The following is a 20,218-nucleotide window of genomic DNA, read 5'->3' on the forward strand; positions in this document are numbered from 1 at the left end:
AGTATTGATTTTGGAGTAATAATAAATTTCAGCAAGTAAGCAAATTAAAAAATACAGAATCTGAATAATGAGGATCATCTGTCCTTTGTATTTTATTAAAACACAAATACAAAGATGGGCTTTTAGATGGCATCATAACTGAAAGGATTCAGAAATCTCTAGTATTTTTTTCTCAAGATTATTTCTCCAAGTGTCACAGTGTTTTTAGATAGTCTTTTAAAAAGGAGAGTCCGAATTATTGTTCTAAAGGGTTAAGAATTCTCTTGCCGAGAAGAGTTAATGGGATTAACTGGGTTTAAACTCCACATTTTTTTCTTTCCTTATCTCTTGGGATCACTGGGGATTACAGGTATTACAATTAGATAAAGCTGGGCGCCTGGGTGGCTCAGTTGGTTAAGCGACTGCCTTCGGCTCAGGTCATGATCCTGGAGTCCCGGGATCAAGTCCCACATCGGGCTCCCTGCTCGGCAGGGAGTCTGCTTCTCCCTCAGACCCTCCCCACTCTCCTGCTCTCTCTCTCTCAAATAAATAAATAAATAAATAAAATATTAAAAAAAAATTAGATAAAGCTTTATGAAATAGTTTTAAATATCTTCATATAACAAGCTATTAAAAAAGCTAAATTTGTCCCTATCAAAATACCATCAACTTTTTTCAAAGAAATGGAACAAATAATCCTAAAATTTGTATGGAACAGGAAAAGACCCCGAATAGCCAGAGGAATGTTGAAAAAGAAAAGCAAAGCTGGTGGCTTCACAATTCCGGACTTCAAGCTCTATTACAAAGCTGTCATCATCAAGACAGTATGGTACTGGCACAAAAACAGACACATTGATCAATGGAACAGAATAGAGAGCCCAGAAATGGACCCTCAACTCTATGGTCAACTAATCTTTGACAAAGCAGGAAAGAATGTCCAATGAAAAAAAGACAGTCTCTTCAACAAATGGTGTTGGGAAAAGTGGACAGCCACATGCAGAAGGATGAAACTGGACCATTTCCTTACACCACACACAAAAATAGACTCCAAATGGTTGAAAAACCTAAATGTAAGACAGGATTCCATCAAAATCCTAGAGGAGAACACAGGCAGCAACCTCTTTGACCTCAGCCGCAGCAACTTCTTCCTGGAAACATCACCAAAGGCAAGGGAAGTAAGGGCAAAAATGAACTGTTGGGACTTCATCAAGATAAAAAGCTTTTGCACAGCAAAGGAAACAGTCAACAAAACCAAAAGACAACCGACAAAATGGGAGAAGACATTTGCAAATGACGTATCAGATAAATGGCTAGTATCCAAAATCTATAAAGAACTTACCAAACTCAATACCCAAAGAACAAATGATCCAATCAAGAAATGGGCAGAAGGCATGAACAGACATTTTTCCAAAGAAGACATCCAAGTGGCCAACAGCCACATGAAAAAGTGCTCAACATCACTCAGCATCAGGGAAATCCAAATCAAAACCTCAATGAGATACCACCTCACACCAGTCAGAATGGCTAAAATTAACAAGTCAGGAAACGACAGATGTTGGCGGGGATGTGGAGAAAGGGGAACCCTCCTACACTGTTGGTGGGAATGCAAGCTGGTGCAGCCACTCTGGAAAACAGTATGGGGGTTCCTCAAAAAGTTGAAAATAGAGCTACCCTATGACCCAGCAATTGCACTACTGGGTATTTACCCCAAAGATACAAATGTAGTTATCCGAAGGGGTATGTGCACCCCAATGTTTATAGCAGCAATGTCCACAATAGCCAAACTATGGAAAGAGCCAAGATGTCCATTGACAGATGAATGGATAAAGAAGATGTGGTATATGTATACAATGGAATATTATGCAGCCATCAAAAAAATGAAATCTTGCCATTTGCAACAAGGATGGAACTGGAGGGTATTATGTTGAGCAAAATAAGTCAATCAGAGAAAGACATGTATCATATGATCTCACTGATATGAGGAATTCTTAATCTCAGGAAACAAACTGAGGGTTGCTGGAGTGGTGGGGGGTGGGAGGGATGGGGTAGCTGGGTGATGGACATTGGGGACGGTATGTGCTATGGTGAGTGCTGTGAATTGTGTAAGACTGTTGAATCACAGACCTGTACCTCTGAAACAAATAATATATGTTAAAAAAAAGAAGAAGATAGGAGGAAGGGAAAAATGAAGGGGGAGGAATTGGAGGGGGAGACAAACCATGAGAGACTATGGACTCTGAGAAACAAACTGAGGGTTCTAGAGGGGAGGGGCATGGGGGGATGGGTTAGCCTGGTGATGGGTATTAAAGAGGGCATGTACTGAATGGAGCACTGGGTGTTATACGCAAACAATGAATCATGGAACACTACATCAAAAACTAATGATGTAATGTATGGTGATTAACATAACAGAATAAAATTTAAAAAAAAAAAAGAAAAAACAAAACAGAACAAAAAAGCTAAATTTGTCAGACTGCTGGAGATCAAAGACAAAGATGAAAAGTAGGCAGGGAAAAAAAGACATGTTACTCTAAAAAGTGGCAATAATAAACTTGATGACCAGCTCTGCAGCATGCAATATGGAAACCAGAAAACAATGATTGTCATCTTAAAGAACTGAAAGGACAGAACTGCCATACTGGAATCATAATAATTATGGAAATACCCTTTAAAGTTGAAAGCTAAATAAAGACTGTTTAAGATGAGGGGAATATTAGACAATTTGACACGAGCACACCTGCAGTACAAAAATATTAATAGAAGTTCAGGCTGAAGAAAAGTGATCCTTGACAGAAATTGTAGGAAGGAATAAAGCAATAAAACAATAAAATGCAATGGAAAGATACATGCATGGGTAAAGATAACACAATATTGACTCTTTAAAATAACAACAATAATAATGTCTTGTAGGGTTTATAACATAGGTTAGAAGTAAGATACGAAAATAATAAAGAAAAGGGGAGAAGGATGTAAGCAGAGTTAAATGCTTGAGTTCCTTACTTTATTTGAGAAGTAGTAAAAGTAGTTAGTTAAGGTGAAATGTAGTAAGTGAAGGATGTGCATTGTAAGCTCTAGGTAACCACAACATAATAATACAAGAATGTATAACTTAGAGAAGGAAAAGAGAATAGTAAAAGCAACTTGAGTCATCAAAAGGAATGCAAGAAAGGAAGAAGAAAAGAAGAAAGAACAAATGGAAAAGTAATAAAGAGCAAGTTCTTAGGCATAAACTTAACTATTTTTAATTACATTAAATGTGAATAAAATAAGCAATCCAATTAAGAGATAAGATTATCAACCTAAAAAAAATAAACCTCGAAACCCAAATGTATGCTCTTTATGAGAAGTACTAAAAATAAGCTGACAAAAAAAATAGATTGACAGTAAAGAATGGGAAAAATATAATTTTATTTATTTAATTAATTAATTATTTTTAAAGACTTTATTTATTTGGTTTTGTGTGTGAGAGAGAGAGAGAGCCCAAGCATGAGCAGGCGGGGGGGTGGACAGAGGGAGAAGCAGACTCCCTGCTGAGCAGGGAGCCTGATGTGGATGCGGAACTCGATCCCAGGACCCTGGGATCATGACCTGAGCCAAAGGCAGATGCTTAACCAACTGAGCCATCCAGGCACCCAGAAAAAATATATATTTTAGCACTAACTCCAAGAAGCTAATGTACCTACATTAATATAAGATAGACTACATTTTGAAGTAAGAAAGAGATTTCATAATCTTTATATGTCCATTCCATCAGAAGATACAAAAGTCCTAAATTTGTACGTAGCTAGTAACAAAATTCAAAATATATAAAGCAAACTTTGACAAAACTAGAAGGATAAATTAACATCTTTATAATCAGAAGTGGAGTTTTAATATACCATTTTCAGTTAGGGACTGAAGAAGACAGAAAGATCATTAAAAATACAGAAGATTTTCATATTACAACTAAGAAACTTGACCAAACTGAAAATATAGAATGGAGGTATAACTCTAGAACTAATTCAGAACGTACATTCTTTTCAATTGCAAATGCAACATTTTCAAAAATAGACCCTATGCTGGACCATAACTTAAGGCAACAACTTTCAAAGGACTGAAATAATACAGGGCAAATTCTCTGACCATAGTGTAATGAAACTAGAAATTAATAATGTAAGCATTATTAGAAAATCGCCCAAATTTTAAGAATGTGATTATTAGTAAATGAAAAAATCACAAGGGAAATTAGAAAGTAAGGCATGATCTTAGAAATACATTATGAAGTACAACATATCAAAACTCCCTCCCAGTTGTAAAGGTTGGGACACTAGATATTTGGTCTAAACTCTTCTCTCCCCAAGAAGAAGGTGGGAATTGTGAATTCCCTCCTGATCGTATGTTGCTGTACCAGGGGTAAGGTTTATGGAGAGTATGTCTGAGCCTTTTCCACCTGTTTAAATGTGGGTTTTTCCTCATTTGCCTGATGTGTGGGAGTTGCTCAAGTTTCTGGATTTCTTTCAGAGGGAATTATTGTGTGTGAACCTGTAGATTTGGTGTGTCCTGGGGAGGAGGAGAGTTCAGGGGCCTCCTATATTGCCTGCTATCTTAGACTGGAACTCCCTGTGGTGACTTGGGCATCCTTGTTTTGTCCCTATTTCAAATAAAACATTCAGTATCTCACTATTAAATATGACTCTTTTTTTTTGGCAAATGCCTTAACAAATTTTAAGAGATCATTTTTGTTATTAGTTTTGTAGGAATTTTTTTTTTAAAGATTTTATTTATTTATTTGACAGAGAGATAGAGAGCACAAGTAGGCAGAGAGAGAGGGAGAAGCAGACTCTCCACCAAGCAGGGAGCCCGACACGGGGCTCGATCCCAGGACCCTGGGACCATGACCCGAGCTGAAGGCAGCCGCTTAACTGACTGAACCACCCAGGTGCCCCAGTTTTGTAGGAATTTTTAAAAATCATGAATATATGTTTAATCTTATCAAATGCTTCCTTACAATTATGAGAATGATCATATTGGTGTTCTCCATTCTGTTAATATGTTGAAATGCATTGATTGATTTTTAATGTTAATTCAGCATTGCATTACTGGAATAAATATGACTTGGTCAGTATGGTTTATCAATATTATATATTGCTGGATTGAATTTGCTAGCATTAAAGATATTGTGTCTATGTTTATGAGAGACAGTGGTCTGTAATTTTTTTTTTGTAGTATCTTTTTCAAGGTTTTGGTATTAGGGTTATACTGATTTAAGAAAACAGTTTAAGCAATCTTTCCTTCTCCTCTTGAGAAAGTTTGCATAATATCAATGCTATGTCTTTCTTAAATGTTAGATTTCAGCAGTGAAATCATGTAGGCCTTGATCTTTCTTTTTTTTTATTGTATTTTTTAATGTAATTTAATTTTGTTATGTTATGTTAGTCACCATACAGTACATCATTCATTTCTGATGTAGTGTTCCATGATTCATTGTTTTCTTGTAATAGCGAGTGCTCCATGCAATACATGCCCTCCTTAATACCCATCAGGCTAACCCATCCTCCTACCCATCTCCCCTCTAAAACCCTCAGTTTGTTTCTCAGAGTCCATAGTCTCTCATTGTTCATCTCCCCTTCCAATTTCCCCCCTTCATTTTTTCCTTCCTTCTCCTAATGTCCTCCATGCTATTCCTTATGTTCTACAAATAAGTGAAACCTATGATAATTGACTTTCTCTGCTTGACTTATTTCACTTAGCATAATCTCCTCCAGTCCCATCCATGTTGATGTAAAAGTTGGGTATTCATCCTTTCTGATGGTTGAGTAATCTTCCATTGTCTATACGGACCACATCTTCTTTATCCATTCATCTGTTGAAGGGCATCTCAACTCTTTCCACAGTTTGGCTATTCGGACATTGCTGCTATAAACATTGGGGTGCATATGGCCCTTCTTTTCACTACATCTGTGTCTTTGGGGTAAATACCCAGTAGTGCAATTGCTGGGTCATAGGGTAGCTCTATTTTTAATTTTTTGAGGCACCTCCACCCTGTTTTCCAAAGTGGCTGTACCAACTTGCATTTCCACCAACAATGTAAGAGGGTTCCCCTTTCTTCGCAACCTCTCCAACATTTGTTGTTTCTTGCCTTGTCAATTTTTGCCATTATTCTAACTGATGTAAGGTGGTATCTCAATGTGGATTTGATTTGAATTTCCCTGATGGCTAATGATGATGAACATTTTTTCATGTGTCTGTTAGCCATTTGTATGTCCTCTTTGGAGAAGTGTCTGTTCATGTCTTCTGCTCATTTTTTGACTTGATTATTTGTTTTTTGGGTGTTGAATTTGAGAAGTTCTTTATAGACCTTGGATATCAGCCCTTTATCTGTAGTGTCATTTGCAAATATCTTCTCCCATTCTGTGGGTTGCCTCTTTGTTTTGTTGACAGTTTCCTTTGCTGTGCAGAAGCTTTTTATCTTGATGAAGTCCCAGAAGTTTATTTTTGCTTTTGTTTCACTAGACTTTGGAGATGTATCTTGAAAGAAGCTGCTGTGGCTGATGTCAAAGAGGTTACTGCCTCTGTTCTCTAGGATTTTGATGGATTCCTGTCTCACATTGAGGTCTTTCATCCATTTTGAGTTTATCTTTGTGTATGGTGTTAGAGAATGGCCAAGTTTCATTCTTCTGTATATAGCTGTTCAATTTACCCAGCACCATTTTTTGAAGAGACTGTCTTTTTTCCATTGCATATTTTTTCCTGCTTTGTCGAAGATTATTTGACCATAGAGTTGAGGGTCCATATCTGGGCTCTCTATTCTGTTCCATTGGTCTATATGTCTGTTTTTGTGCCAGTACCATGCTGTCTTGATGATCACGGCTTTGTAATATAGCTTGAAATCGGGCAATGTGATGCCCCCAGCATTGTTTTTCTTTTTCAGCATTTCCTTGGCAGTTCGGGGTCTTTTCTGATTCCATACAAATTTTAGGATTGTTTGTTCAAGCACTTTGAAAAATGTCATTAAAAAAAAAAAAGAAAAATGTCATTGGAATTTTGATTGGGATGGCATTGAAGGTATAGATTGCTCTGGGCAGCATAGACATTTTAACAATGTTGATTCTTCTGATCCATGAGCATGGAATGTTTTTCCATCTTTTTGTGTCTTTGGTTTCTTTCATGAGTGTTCTGTAGTTCCTAGAGTATAGATCCTTTACTCTTTGGTTAGGTTTATTCTGAGGTATCTTATGGTTTTTGGTGCTACTGTAAATGGAATCATTTCTCTAATTTCTCTTTCTACAGTTGCATTGTTAGTGTATAAGAAAGCAACTGATTTCTGTGTATGGATTTTGTATCCTGCCACATTACTGAATTGCTGTATGAGTTCTAGTAATTTGGGGGTGGAGTCTTTTGGATTTTCCACATAAAGTATCATGTCACCTGCGAAGAGAGAAAGTTTGACTTCTTCTTTGCCAATTGAATATCTTTTATTTCTTTTTGTTGTCCGATTGCTGTTGCTAGGACTTCTAGTACTATGTTGAACAATAGTGGCGAGAGTGGGCATCCTTGACGTGTTCCTGATCTTAAGGGAAAGGCTCTCAGCTTTTCCCCATTGAGGATGATATTCGCTGTGGGTTTTTCATAGAGGGATTTTATGAACTTGAGGAATGTTCCCTCTAGCCCTATACTCTGAAGAGTTTTAATCAGGAAAGGATGTTGTATTTTGTCCAATGCTTTTTCTGCATCAATTGAGAGGACCATATGGTTCTTCTCTCTCCTCGTATTAATGTGTTCTATCACACTGATTGATTTGCGAATGTTGAACCACCCTTGCATCCAGGGGATAAATCCCACTTGGTTGTGGTGGGTGATCCTTTTAATGTATTGTTGGATCCTATTAGCTAGGATTTTGTTGAGAATTTTGGAATCCATATTCATCCGGAATATTGGTCTGAAATTCTCCTTTTTGATGGGGTCTTTGCCTGGTTTGGGGATCAAGGTAATGCTGGCCTCACAGAATGAGTCTGGAAGCTTTCCTTCTGTTTCTATTTTTTGAAACAGGTTCAGGAGAATAGGTATTATTTCTTCTTTGAATGTTTGGTAGAATTCCCCAGGGAATTCATCAGGCCCTGGACTCTTGTTTATTGGAAGGTTTTTGATCACTGCTTCAATCTCGTTACTAGTTATTGGCCTATTCAGGTTGTCAGTTTATTTCTGTTTCAATCTTGGTAGTTTATAGGTCTCCAGGAAAGCATCTTTTTTTTATGATTTCTATTGTGATTTCTTCTTTAACACATGGATTATTTAGACGTGTACTGTGTAATTTCCAACTTGTGTTTTTCTATATATTTTCTTATTATTATTTTTGTGAATTCAAGTATAATTAACATACTTGTTATATTAGCATCAGGTATACAGTATAATACTACAACAATTCTATGCATTTCTCAGTGCTTATCAAGAGAAATATACTCTTAATCCCCATTATCTGTTTCACCCATCCCCCCACCACCTCCCCTCTGTCAATCATCATTTTGTTCTCTCATTTAAGAGTTATTTTTTAATTTCTTTCTTCCTCCCTCCCTCCCTCATTCCCTCCTTCCTCTCTTTCTTTCTTCCTTGTTTCTTAAATTCCACATATGAGTGAAATCATATGGTATTTGTCTTTCCCTGACTGACTTACTTCACATAGCATTATGCCCTCTAGGTCCAGCCATATTGTTGAAAATGGCAAGATTTCATTCTTTTGTATGGCAGAATAATATTCCACTGTATATGGAATCTTCTTTATCATCTTCTTTATCCATTGATCCACATCTTCTTTATCCATTGATGGACACTTGAGTTGCTTCCATATCTTTGCCTTTGCAAATAACACTTCAATAAACATAGGAGTACATATATCTTTTCTAATGAGTGTTTCATTTTCTTTGGGTACATACCCAGTAAGGGATTCCTGGAACATATGGTAATTCTATTTTTAATTTTTTGAGGAACATGCATATTGTTTTCCACAGTGGCTGCACTAATCTACATTCCCAGCAACAGTGCATGAGGGTTCCTTTTTCTCTACATCCTCATCAAAACTTGTTATTTCTTGTGTTTTGATTTTAGCGATTCTGACAGGTATAAAGTGATATCTCATCATGATTTTAATTTTTTTAAGTAGGTTCTATGTCCAACATAGGGTTGAACTCATGACCCCAAGATCAAGAGTCATATACTCTACCCACTGAGCCAGCCAGGCACCCCTCATTGTGATTTTAATTTGCATTTTCCTGATGATTAGTGGTGTGGAACATCTTCTTCTGTGTCTGTTGGTAATCTGTATGTCTTCTTTGGAAAAATGTCTATTCAGGTTCTCCATCTATTTTTAATCAAATTATTTGTGGGTTTTTGTTGTTTTGGTGTTGAGTTGTGTAAGTTCTTTACATATTTCGAATATTAACCCCTTATCAGATATATCATTCACAAATATCTCTTTCCACTCAGTAGGTTGTCTTTTTAGTTTGTTGATGTTTTCCTTCACTGTGTAAAAGCTTTTTATTTTGATATAATCCCAATAGTTTAATTTTGCTTTTGTTTCCCTTGCCTGAGGAGACATATCCAGAAAAATGATTCTATGGCTGATGTCAAAGAAATGGCTGCCTGTTTTCTTTAGGAATTTTATGATTTCAGGTCTCACATTTAGGTCTTTAATGCATTTGAGTTTTTTTTTGTGTATGGTCCAATTTCATTCTTTTGCATGTAGCTGTCTAGTTTTCTCAATACCATTTGTTGGAGATACTGCCTTTCTCTGTTGTATATTCTTGCCTCCTTTGTTGTAGATTAAATGATCATATAATCCTGGATTTATTTTTGGGCTCTCTATTCTGTTCTAATGATCTATGTGTCTGTTTTGGGGGCCAGTACCATACTGTTTTGATTACTAGAGGTTTCTAGTTTATCTTGAAATCTGGAATTGTGATACCTCTAGTTTTGTTCTTCTTTTTCAAGATTGCTTTGTCTATTCAGCGTCTTTTGTAATTCCATACAAATTTTAAGATTATTTGTTTTAGTTCTTTGAAAAATACTGTTGGTATTTTGATAGTGATTGCACTGAAGCTGTAGATTGTTTTGGGTTAGTATTGACATATTAACATTATTTGTCTTTCAATCCCTGAGCACGGAATATCTTCCATTTGTTTGTGTCATTTTCAATTCCTTTCATCAGTGTTTTATAGTTTTCAGAGTACAGATCTTTCACCTTTTTGGTTAACTTTATCTCTTTGGTGCAATTGGAAGTGGGATTTTTTTTATGGTATACAAAGTTTTATTGAAATAGAATTTATATCTACAAACTGTGCCTATCAGAACTGAAACAGGTTATTGATTTTTTGAGTAGGGGATTGTTTTCTTAATTTCTCTTTCTGCTGCTTCATTATGAGTGTATGTTGAATAAAAGTGGTGAGAATGGGCATCCTTATCTTGTTCCTGATGTCAGAGGAGAAGCTCTCAGGTTTTCACCATTATGTATGATGTTAGCTGTGGATTTCATATATGGCCTGTTGAATATGTTCCCTCTAAAACTACTTTGTTGAGAGCTTTTGTCATAAATGGATGTTTGTTGTACTTTGTCACGTGCTTTTTCTGCATCTATTGAGGTGGTCATATGGTTTTTATTCTTTATCTTGTTAATGTGATGTATCTTCCTCTTGACTTTTAATTTAATTCTTATGTGATGAGAAAATATGATTATAATTCTCTTAAATGCAAACTTGTTTTATGGCCTCACATATGGTCTAGCTTGGTCAATATACTGTGTACCCTTTAAAATTATGTGTATTTTGAAGCTATTAGGAGTAGTAATCTCTAAGTGTCCACTAGGTCAAGGTGTTAATGGTGTTGTTCAGTTTTCTGTATCTTATTAAATTTTGTCAAATTGTTCTATTGATTTATGAGAGAGGGACATTAAAATCACCAGTTGTGCTTTTGGTCTCGCCTATTTCTCCCTTTAATTCTGTCAAATTTTTCTTTGTATGTTTTGAAGCTCTGTTATTAGGCATATATTCATTTATAATTGTTATTTCCCTTTTTAAATTAACCATTTTATTATTATTGAAATTTCCTTTTTGTCTGTACAATCTTCTGTTTCTGATCTTAATGTAATTGCCCCAGCCTTCTTATACTTACTTTGTGGCAGAAGATTCTCAAGAGGGTCCCTAAGATTTATTGTCTTAGTCCCCAGAATTATGAATATGATGAGATATAATTCCCACAAATATGCTATATTATATGGAAAAAAAGAGATTATTGGGGTGGGCCTGATCTAATGGTATGAGTTGATTGATACAGACAACTTTCCCTGGCTGATCACAGAAATCATAGAGATTATAAGTATAAGGGGATTTTGACAAAAGGAGGGGTCTCCATTGCTGAGACAGAGAAAGTCATATAGAAAGATCTGAGAAAGGCCTCACATTGCTAAAAGTGATCTCCAGTTGACAATGAGAAAGAACATGGGACCTCTGTCATACAACTGCAAAAAGCTGAATTTGGCAACCACCTGCATGAGGTTGGTAGCAGATTCTCCTCAGAGCCTCTAAATAAGAGCCTATCCTGGACAGTATCTTGATTTTTGTTAACAAAGAATCCACTTGAGCCTGCCTGGACTTCTGACTTAAAGAAACTATGAGATAGGAAATGTGAGTTGTTTTAACCTGCTAAGATTGTGGTAATATGCTAAGCAGAAATTTTCAAAAGTAAAGAAACTAATACACTTTGCATGATACATCTTTCTTCCATCCTTCCATCTATTTATTTATTTATTTATTTTTAAGAGAGAGAGAGAGAGAAAGAGAGAGAGAAAGAATGTTAAACAGTTTCCATGCCCAGTGTGGAGCCCAACATAGGACTTGATCTCACAATCCTGAGATCATGACTTGAGATAAAATCAAGAGTTGGATGTTTAACCAACTGAGCCATCCGGATGCCCAGTCTTACATCCATTTATTTTTATATGGGTTTTCTGTCCCATCTTCCTTTCATGTTCTGGGACTCCATTTACACATATGTTAGGTCATTTTGTATTATATATAAAATATATATAATATATATATATATGTATAGATATATATGTTCATTTTTTAAACCTAGTTCTTTATTTTTCAGATGGGATAATTTCTACATCTTTATTGTCAGTTTACTGACATTTCCCTCCGTCATCTCAAATTATATCAAGTCAACCCAATGAATTTTAAAGATTTTATATGTTTTCAGTTCTGGGATTTTCATTTGATTCCTTTTTTATAGCTCTTATTTCTCTCTTGAGCATATTTTCCTTTATGTCATAATGCATACTTATAATAGCTGCTTTAATATTATTATCTGCCAGATACAACTTCTGGGTCATCTTATGATTTATTTCTGTTGAATATCTTTTCCTTTAGAATGGGTCTTATTTTCTTTGTTCTTTGTACGTTAAGTTACTTGGGGTTGTTCACTGTACACTGTGGAAGTTACAGAGTGGACACTTGAAATTCTGTCACATACTTTCAAAGAGTACAGGTTTTTTTTAAAAAAATTAGACATTAAACTTAACTGGATTCAAGCTGAAATACTGTCTTTGACAACAGCTCAAGTCTCATTTCAGTTCTTTCATCTTTAGCTGGGCTTCCTTGAGTCTTCCCTACACATGCATTGTTTATGATTTAGCCAGATATTTGGATATGCCCAGAATTTGGGACCCTCGCTTTCTGAAACCACCTTTCTAGGATTTCCTCTTCATTTTCCATCAAGGAATTTTCTTCTCTGAGTCTTCAGACTAGAGAGATTATTGTTTTTATTAAGTTTTTATTTTAATTCAAGGTAGTTTACATATAGTATTATATTAGTTTCAGATGTATGATACAGTGATTCAACAATTCCATATATCACCCTGTGATCATCAAAACAATGCACTCCTTAATCCTCATCACCTATTTAATCCATCCCCCTACCCACCTCCCCTCTGGTAACCATCAGTTTGTTTTCTATAGTTAAGAGTTTGTTTCTTGACCTCTCTCTCTCTCTCATTTTTTCACCTTTGCTTGTTTGCTCTGTTTCTCAGATTCCACATATGAATGAAATCATATGGTATTTGTCTTTCTCTGACTTATTTTACCTAGCATTACATTCTCTAGCTCCATCCATGTCCTTGCAAATAGCAAGGTTTCATTCTTCTTTATGGCTGAATAATATTCCCATGTATTTATATAACATCCTTTCTTTATCCATTCATCAATGGATAGACACTTGTACTGCTTCCATATCTTGACTATTGTAGACAACGCTGCTATATACATAGGGGTGCATGTATTCCTTTGAATTAGTGCTCTTGTATTTTTTGGGTAAAGATCCAGTAGTGTGATTGCTGGATCATAAGGTAGTTAAATAGAGGTGCCTGTGTGGTTCAGTCAGTTAAGCGTCTGTCTTTGGCTCAGGTCATGATCCCAGGGTCCTGTGATCCAGGCCCCCCCTTCATGTGGGACTCCCTGCTTAGCTGGGAGCCGGCTTCTCCCTCTCCCTCTGTCCCTCTCCCCTGCTCATGCTGTCTTATGCTCTCTCTCTCAAATAAATAAATAAAGTCTTTAAAAAAATAAGGAAGTTAAAATAGTTTTAATTTTTGAGAAACCTCAGCACAACACAGTCGCTGTGCCAGTTTGCATTCCCACCAATAGTGCAAGAGGATTCCTTTTTCTCCACATCCTCGCCAACACCTATTGTTTCTGGTATTGTTAATTTCAGCCATTCTGACAGGTGTGAGGTGATATCCCATTGTAGTTTTGATTCACATTTCCCTGACAATAGGTGATGATGTGCATCTTTTCACGTGTCTGTTGGCCATCTGTATGTCTTTTTTTTTTTTTTAAGATTTTATTTATTTATTTGACAGAGAGATGCACAGCGAGAGAGGGAACACAAGCAGGGGGAGTGGAAGAGGGAGAAGCAGGTTTCCTGCCGAGCAGGGAGCCCGATGCGGGGCTCGATCCCAGGACCCTGAGATCATGACCTGACCCAAAGGCAGACGCTTAACGACTGAGCCACCCAGGCGCCCCCATCTATATGTCTTCTTTAGAGAAATGTCTGTTCATGTCTTCTGCCATTTTCGATTGGATTATTTGTTTTTTGGGTGTTGAGTTTTATAATTTCTTTATATATTTTGGATACTAAACCTTTATCAGATATGTCATTTGAAAATCTTCTTCTATTCTATGGGTTGCCTTTTAGTTTTGTTGATTGTTTCCTTTGCTGTGCAGAGCTTTTAATTTTGATGTAGTCCTGATAGTTTGTTTTTGCTTTTTTTCGCCTGCCTCAGGAGACATATCTAGAAAGAAGTTGCTATGGCTGATGTCAAAGAGGTTCTGCCTGTATTCTCTTCTATAATTTTTATGGGTCTCGGGTCTCACATTTAGGTCTTTCATCCATTTCAAATTTGTTTTTGTGTATGGTGTAAGAAAGTGGTCCAGTTTCATTCTTTTGCATGTTGCTGTACAGTTTTCCCAATACTATTTGGTGAAGAGACTGTCTTTTTGCCATTGGATATTCTTTCCTGCTTTTGTCAAAGATTAATTGACCATATAATGGTGGGTTTATTTCTGGATTTTTTATTCTGTTCCATGGGTCTATATGTTTATTTTTGTGTCAATTCCATACTATTTTGATTACTACAGATTTATAATATAACTTGAAGTCCAGAATTGTGATGCTTCCAGCATTGCTTTTCTTTTTCAAGATTGCTTTGGCTATTTGGAATCTTTTGTGGTTCCCTACAAATTTTAGGATTGTTTGTTCTAGTTCCGTGAAAATTGCTGTTGGTATTTTCATAGGGATTGCATTAAATGTGTAGATTGCTTTGGGTAGTATAGACATTATACCAATATTTGTTCTTCCAATCCATGAGCATGGAATATCTTTCCATTTCTTTATGTCATCTTCAATTTCTTTCATCAGTGTTTTATAGTTTTCAGAGTACAGGCCTTTCACCTCTTTGGTTAGGTTTATTCCTATGTATTTTATTATATCGAATGCAATTATAAGTGCTATTATTTCCTTAATTTCTCTTTCTGCTATTTCATTATTAGTATGTAGAAATGCAACACATTTCTGTGCATTGATTTTGTATCCTGTGACTTTACTGAATTCATTTATCAGTTCTAGCTGTTTCTTTGTTGGAGTCTTCCAGGTTTTCTATATAGAGTATCATGTCATTTGCAAGTAGTGAAAGTTTTACTTCTTCCTTACCAATCTGGATGCCTTTTATTTATTTTTGTTGTCTGCTTGCTGCAGCCAAGGCTTCCAGTACTATGTTGAATAAAAGTATTGAGAATGGACATCCTTGTCTTGTTCCTGACCTTAGGGGAAAAGCTCCCAGTTTTTCCCCTATTGAGGATGATGTTAGCTGTGGGGTTTTTCATATATGGCCTTTATTATGTTGAGGTATGTTCCCTCTAAACCTACTTTGTTGAGGGTTTTTATCATGAACAGATGTTGTGCTTTGTCAAATGCTTTTTCTGCATCTATTGAAATGATCATATGATTCTTATCCTTTCTCTTACTGATGTGATGTATCACACTGATTGATTTGTGAATACTGAACCACCCTTGCAAACCAGGAATAAATTCCACTTGATTGTGGTGAATGAATTTTTAATGTATTGTTGGACTTGGTTTACTTGTGTTTTGTTGAGAATTTTTTTCATCTATGTTCATCAGAGATATTGGCCTGTAGTTCTCTTTTTTATGTGGCGTCTTTATCTGGTTTTGGTATCTGGATATTGCTGGTCTCATAGAATGAATTTGGAAATTTTCCTTTTGTTTCTATTTTTTGGAATAGTTTGAGGATTATAGGTATTAACTCTTCCTTAAATGTTTTGTAGGTATCATATTGACAATCTAAGTCTAAAATACATATGGACATTCAAAGACCTGGAATAGCCAAGGCAAACTTGAACAATAAAAGTGAACAGCTTACACTAGCAGATACAAGATTTATTTATTATATAGCCACAGAAATGAAGACAGTATTAGCTCAGAAATAGATCCACATGTATGTGGTCATCTGATTTATGTCAGAGGAACCACTGCAATTTGTGGGAGGAAGGCAGTGTGGGAGTATAGTGTTTTCAATAAATGGTGCTAGGTCAACTGGATAACTATATGGAGAAAAAGTTAACATTGAACCTTATCTCGCATCATATGCAAAGATTCATGTGAGATTATAGACCTAAATGTGAAATACAAAGCAATAAAACTTCTAGAATAATATATAGAAGAGTACATTCCTGAACTTAAATCGAGGTATCTAACTTTACATCAAATATCTTAGTCACAAAAGAATATATTGATAAATTGGGCTTCATTAAAATTAAACCCATTGGTTAATCAAAACACAATCAGGAGTGAAAGGGCAAGTCAAACACTAGGAAAAGACATTAGTAATACACAGTGTTAGATATAACTATTGTTAAATGCCTTTTCACAATATCTGTCTATCCATCCATCCATCTACCCTATATCACCACTAACAAATCAGTGGGAAAAAAATGAGCAAAAAACTTAAACAGTAACTTCACAAAAAAAGGGTATTCGAATACAGTATTACCAAAAAATACTCAACATCATAAATTCAAACAAATTTAAATTCTACACACAGTCTGAAACTACCACATACCAAGCAGAATGGCTAAAATGAAAAGAACTGGCAATGTATTGGCAACCATACAGGGGGTAGTAGAAGTGCAAATTGTTTAGACAATTTGTAAAACTGTCTCATTAAAAGCTAAACATTTCCATTCCCTCCAACCCTTAGTACCAGTCCTGAGCAAATATCCAAAAGAAGTTGAGTGTTAATATCCACCAAACTACATGTACAAGAATAGTACTATTATTTATAATAGCCCCCAAACAAGAACAACTCAAATGTCCATCAGTGTTAGAATAGATGAATACATTTTGATATATTCATACAATGCAATGCCACACAAGCAATAAAAAGAACACAATAACCTAATGAATCTCACAGACATACTCTGGAGCAAAAAGAGCCAGACAGAAAAAGAATACATATTGTATGATTTGATTTATATGAAATTCAATACTAGGTAGAGCTACTCAGTAGTGATGGAAGTTGATATAGTGGTTACCTTTGGGAGAGGAAGGAGTGTTGGCCAGAAATATTCTAGATCTTAATCTGGGTGATCATTATATGGGTGTGTACATATTTGAGAAGCTTTACATTTAAGATTTGTATGCGTTTCAATACAGAATCTGTCAATTAAGAAAAAAAAGTCTTAGTTAAGAATGAGTAGAAATAAGCTGTAATCACCATGTGTCACTCCAGTGCTTGTGTGTGCAAATTAAGGTCACTGTTAAAAATGATTGAACAGTGATTTCTCCACATGCGAATATGTGTCAGAGAGTGAATTTATTCTTGATGCTTTCTCACCAAGTAGTTTCTGGGGATTCCCCAAGGAATGCTTCTATGTTCTGTAACCTGTCTGTCTGCTCTTTGTCTCATATGCCTATATATTGTTTGGTCCAGAGAATACGAGGGGCTTTAGGTCACCTTGGGGTTGTTTTGTTTTATAACTTGTTTTTTGAAGCTCAGATCTTCTATAAGGTCCAAGCTGAACACAGCTGCCTCCTGTCAGTTTCCTCAAAGTACAGGTAAGGCTTACCACAGTGGTCCAGCTAACACAGTCCTAATGGTCAGTGGTCCATGTGGTATAGTTTGAGTTATCCAGCACCAGATCACTCCCATCAGTATCACAGTCTATACCACATTTAGGAAAAACATTTTTCCTTCTTCTAGGGAGCAGTCTGGCAAAAGAAAAAGTGATTCACTCTAATATCCCAGTCCACAGCAGATGTGTTCAGTTTTCTCTGAATACGAAGAGTGAGAATATGCTGTTCATTTGTGTTCCCAAAGGGTTCATCTTGATGACTTTCCCAATACACAGGGAACTTCAATCCACAAAGAGTTTTTCTTCAGCTAATACAAAAAAAAAAAAGAAGAGAAAAGGGAAAGATGGAAAGAAGGATGAAGGGAAGGAAGGAAGGAAGGGAAGGAGGAAGGAAGGATAAAATAAAACAAAGGAAGTCTCTCTTTACTGGGCTCCCACCTCAGGTTAATTTTTTTTCAATTCTAATTTTACAGATTACATAAACATTGTGTGGGATTTTTTCCTTCAAATTCAAGAATCATTCATAGATTTCAAAGTGTCATAAGAGCAAACACCTGCAGCCTAGCACTGTAACTATTTTAAAACAGGAGAAGCAGAAAGCATGAAAAGCAGAGAAATCAGTTTTAAACCCTAAGACATAGCAGACCATATCACAACAGTACCCACTGGATGACATTTTATCTGTTGGGGCAGGTTTTGTGCAGGTGGTGTAGATCATTCTACTTTAGAACAGGGGGAAAAACTGTATAAAAGCCCATGCAAGGATTGTGACCACAGGAGAATTTCATGATTTTTCCATTGTTCATGTATGGACATGAGTGACACTTGGATATTATTGTGATCGCATGAAGATAATAGCCATCCCTCCTTCCTATGCAGGACATTGCCACCCCTCTTCTCCATTTATTTCTCCTTTAATCTTATAGATACTCTACCACTCTCTGGGACACATCAGGAGGATTCACAGAGATCCTAGGATAGGGGAGATTTGTGGCTTATCTCGGGGAACTGCCATTTCCTGTCTGATGTCCCACTGTAAGAAACAGCAATTACATTTTTCTCCAAGGTCTGGCTGAATGTGACATTTCCATTTGCTTGTGTGATCCTCACCCTGTCCCTGATTAGGGTTGTCACCTTCACTTGATCATCCTTCCCAGAACAAATGAGAGAAGGTAAAGGAGGGAGACCAGGGAGGTGCTTGAGGGCAAGGCCAGATTCCTCATGTATTTATAGTTTTCTTTTTTAAATAAAACAAATCCAAGGAATAAACCCTCTATTGTCTCCACTGATATAACTGTCCTAAAGCCCCATGCCCAGAGCTGCTTAACAGCCTTTGAATATCGCCTTTGTCTTGGTTGGCCCCTTTATGCTGTTAAAAGATAAACTGAGGCATATTAAAAATTTTAAGAGTTTATTTGAGCAAAAATCAACTCAAATGGGGCAGCATCAAACCAGAAGTTGTCAGAAACACTCCACAGACAGGAGCTCGGGGAGAGGCTTTTGTAAAGAAAAGGTGGAAGCAAAAGAAGAAAGTTATCGACTGGCTGTAACGTAAAGCCTGGTTGGTTGGTTGTGATTGGTTGTCCTCAGTGTTTTGATTTTGTAACCTTGGGGCATTTATAGGTTTGGATTTTGCTTTGTTTACACGGGCCGCCATGGTATTAGAGTCACCGCAGGCTAACGTCCTCCTTGTTTAATTAATTTGTCAGTGCCCAGAAAGCACAGAGGAAATCAGTTCACTGCAAGGTTGCCTGAGTCCCTTCTCTGAGGTGTAGACAGGCTGAACTTTCTTCGCCTTCCTTACTCGCTCCTCAAGTGATGGGCTTCTGCTTTTTCTCAGGACTTCCTCTCTGTTTTACTGCCCCCGCCCATCACAAGCCACCTGGAGCACAGTAGCCATTTCTTCTCTTATCAGGGAAGTTAGAGACTGTCTCTATCTTACTGTCCTGTGTGTGGCGTGAGATGGCAACTGTCCTCTTGGTGAAGTTAGAATCACAGGCTTTAAGGAAGGAACCAGTTTTCTAGAAAGACAGGTGGTAAGAGGCAGGATTCAGGTATTTTGGTGAGTGTTAAAGACCGCCTTTGAATAACTATTTACCTGTTTTTCTACCTACCTACACACAGAATCAAATGTAGGCACTGGGAAACCCAGGACAAAGTAACTGTTCACAGGGTTACTTAGGCCAGGAGGTAAGCAGTTTAGCTTGAGAGTAGGTGGTTTTAGGAATCTGGATACTGTGATTGCCATGAGTTTGGCTAGGACTGATGGTTGGAAACTGATGGTTTAGGGACTTACAGGGCTAGATTAGAAACAGACCAAATCAGAAGATTGTCTACAGTGCCCTAAAAGAAGGAATCCCTGAGCAAAATTATATCTTAATTAATCTCCTGGAATGGCCAGTTTTGGTATGAACAATATGCTATTTCTCTCCTACCTCTGGTGAAGCAGTTTTTTCAATAATCAGAATATCTAGCCTGAAAATAGTTTGCTATTCATGGTTGCATTATGAGGTAGGATGTTAAGTACAAGTCTTTATTTTCAGGAAGACTCAACTTGTAATATTCTGCTC

This window comes from Mirounga angustirostris, unplaced genomic scaffold (genome assembly GCF_029215605.1).
Source record: "Mirounga angustirostris isolate CCGP_5_RB_7025 unplaced genomic scaffold, mMirAng1.0.hap1 SCAF_3, whole genome shotgun sequence".
NCBI lineage: Eukaryota > Metazoa > Chordata > Mammalia > Carnivora > Phocidae > Mirounga > Mirounga angustirostris.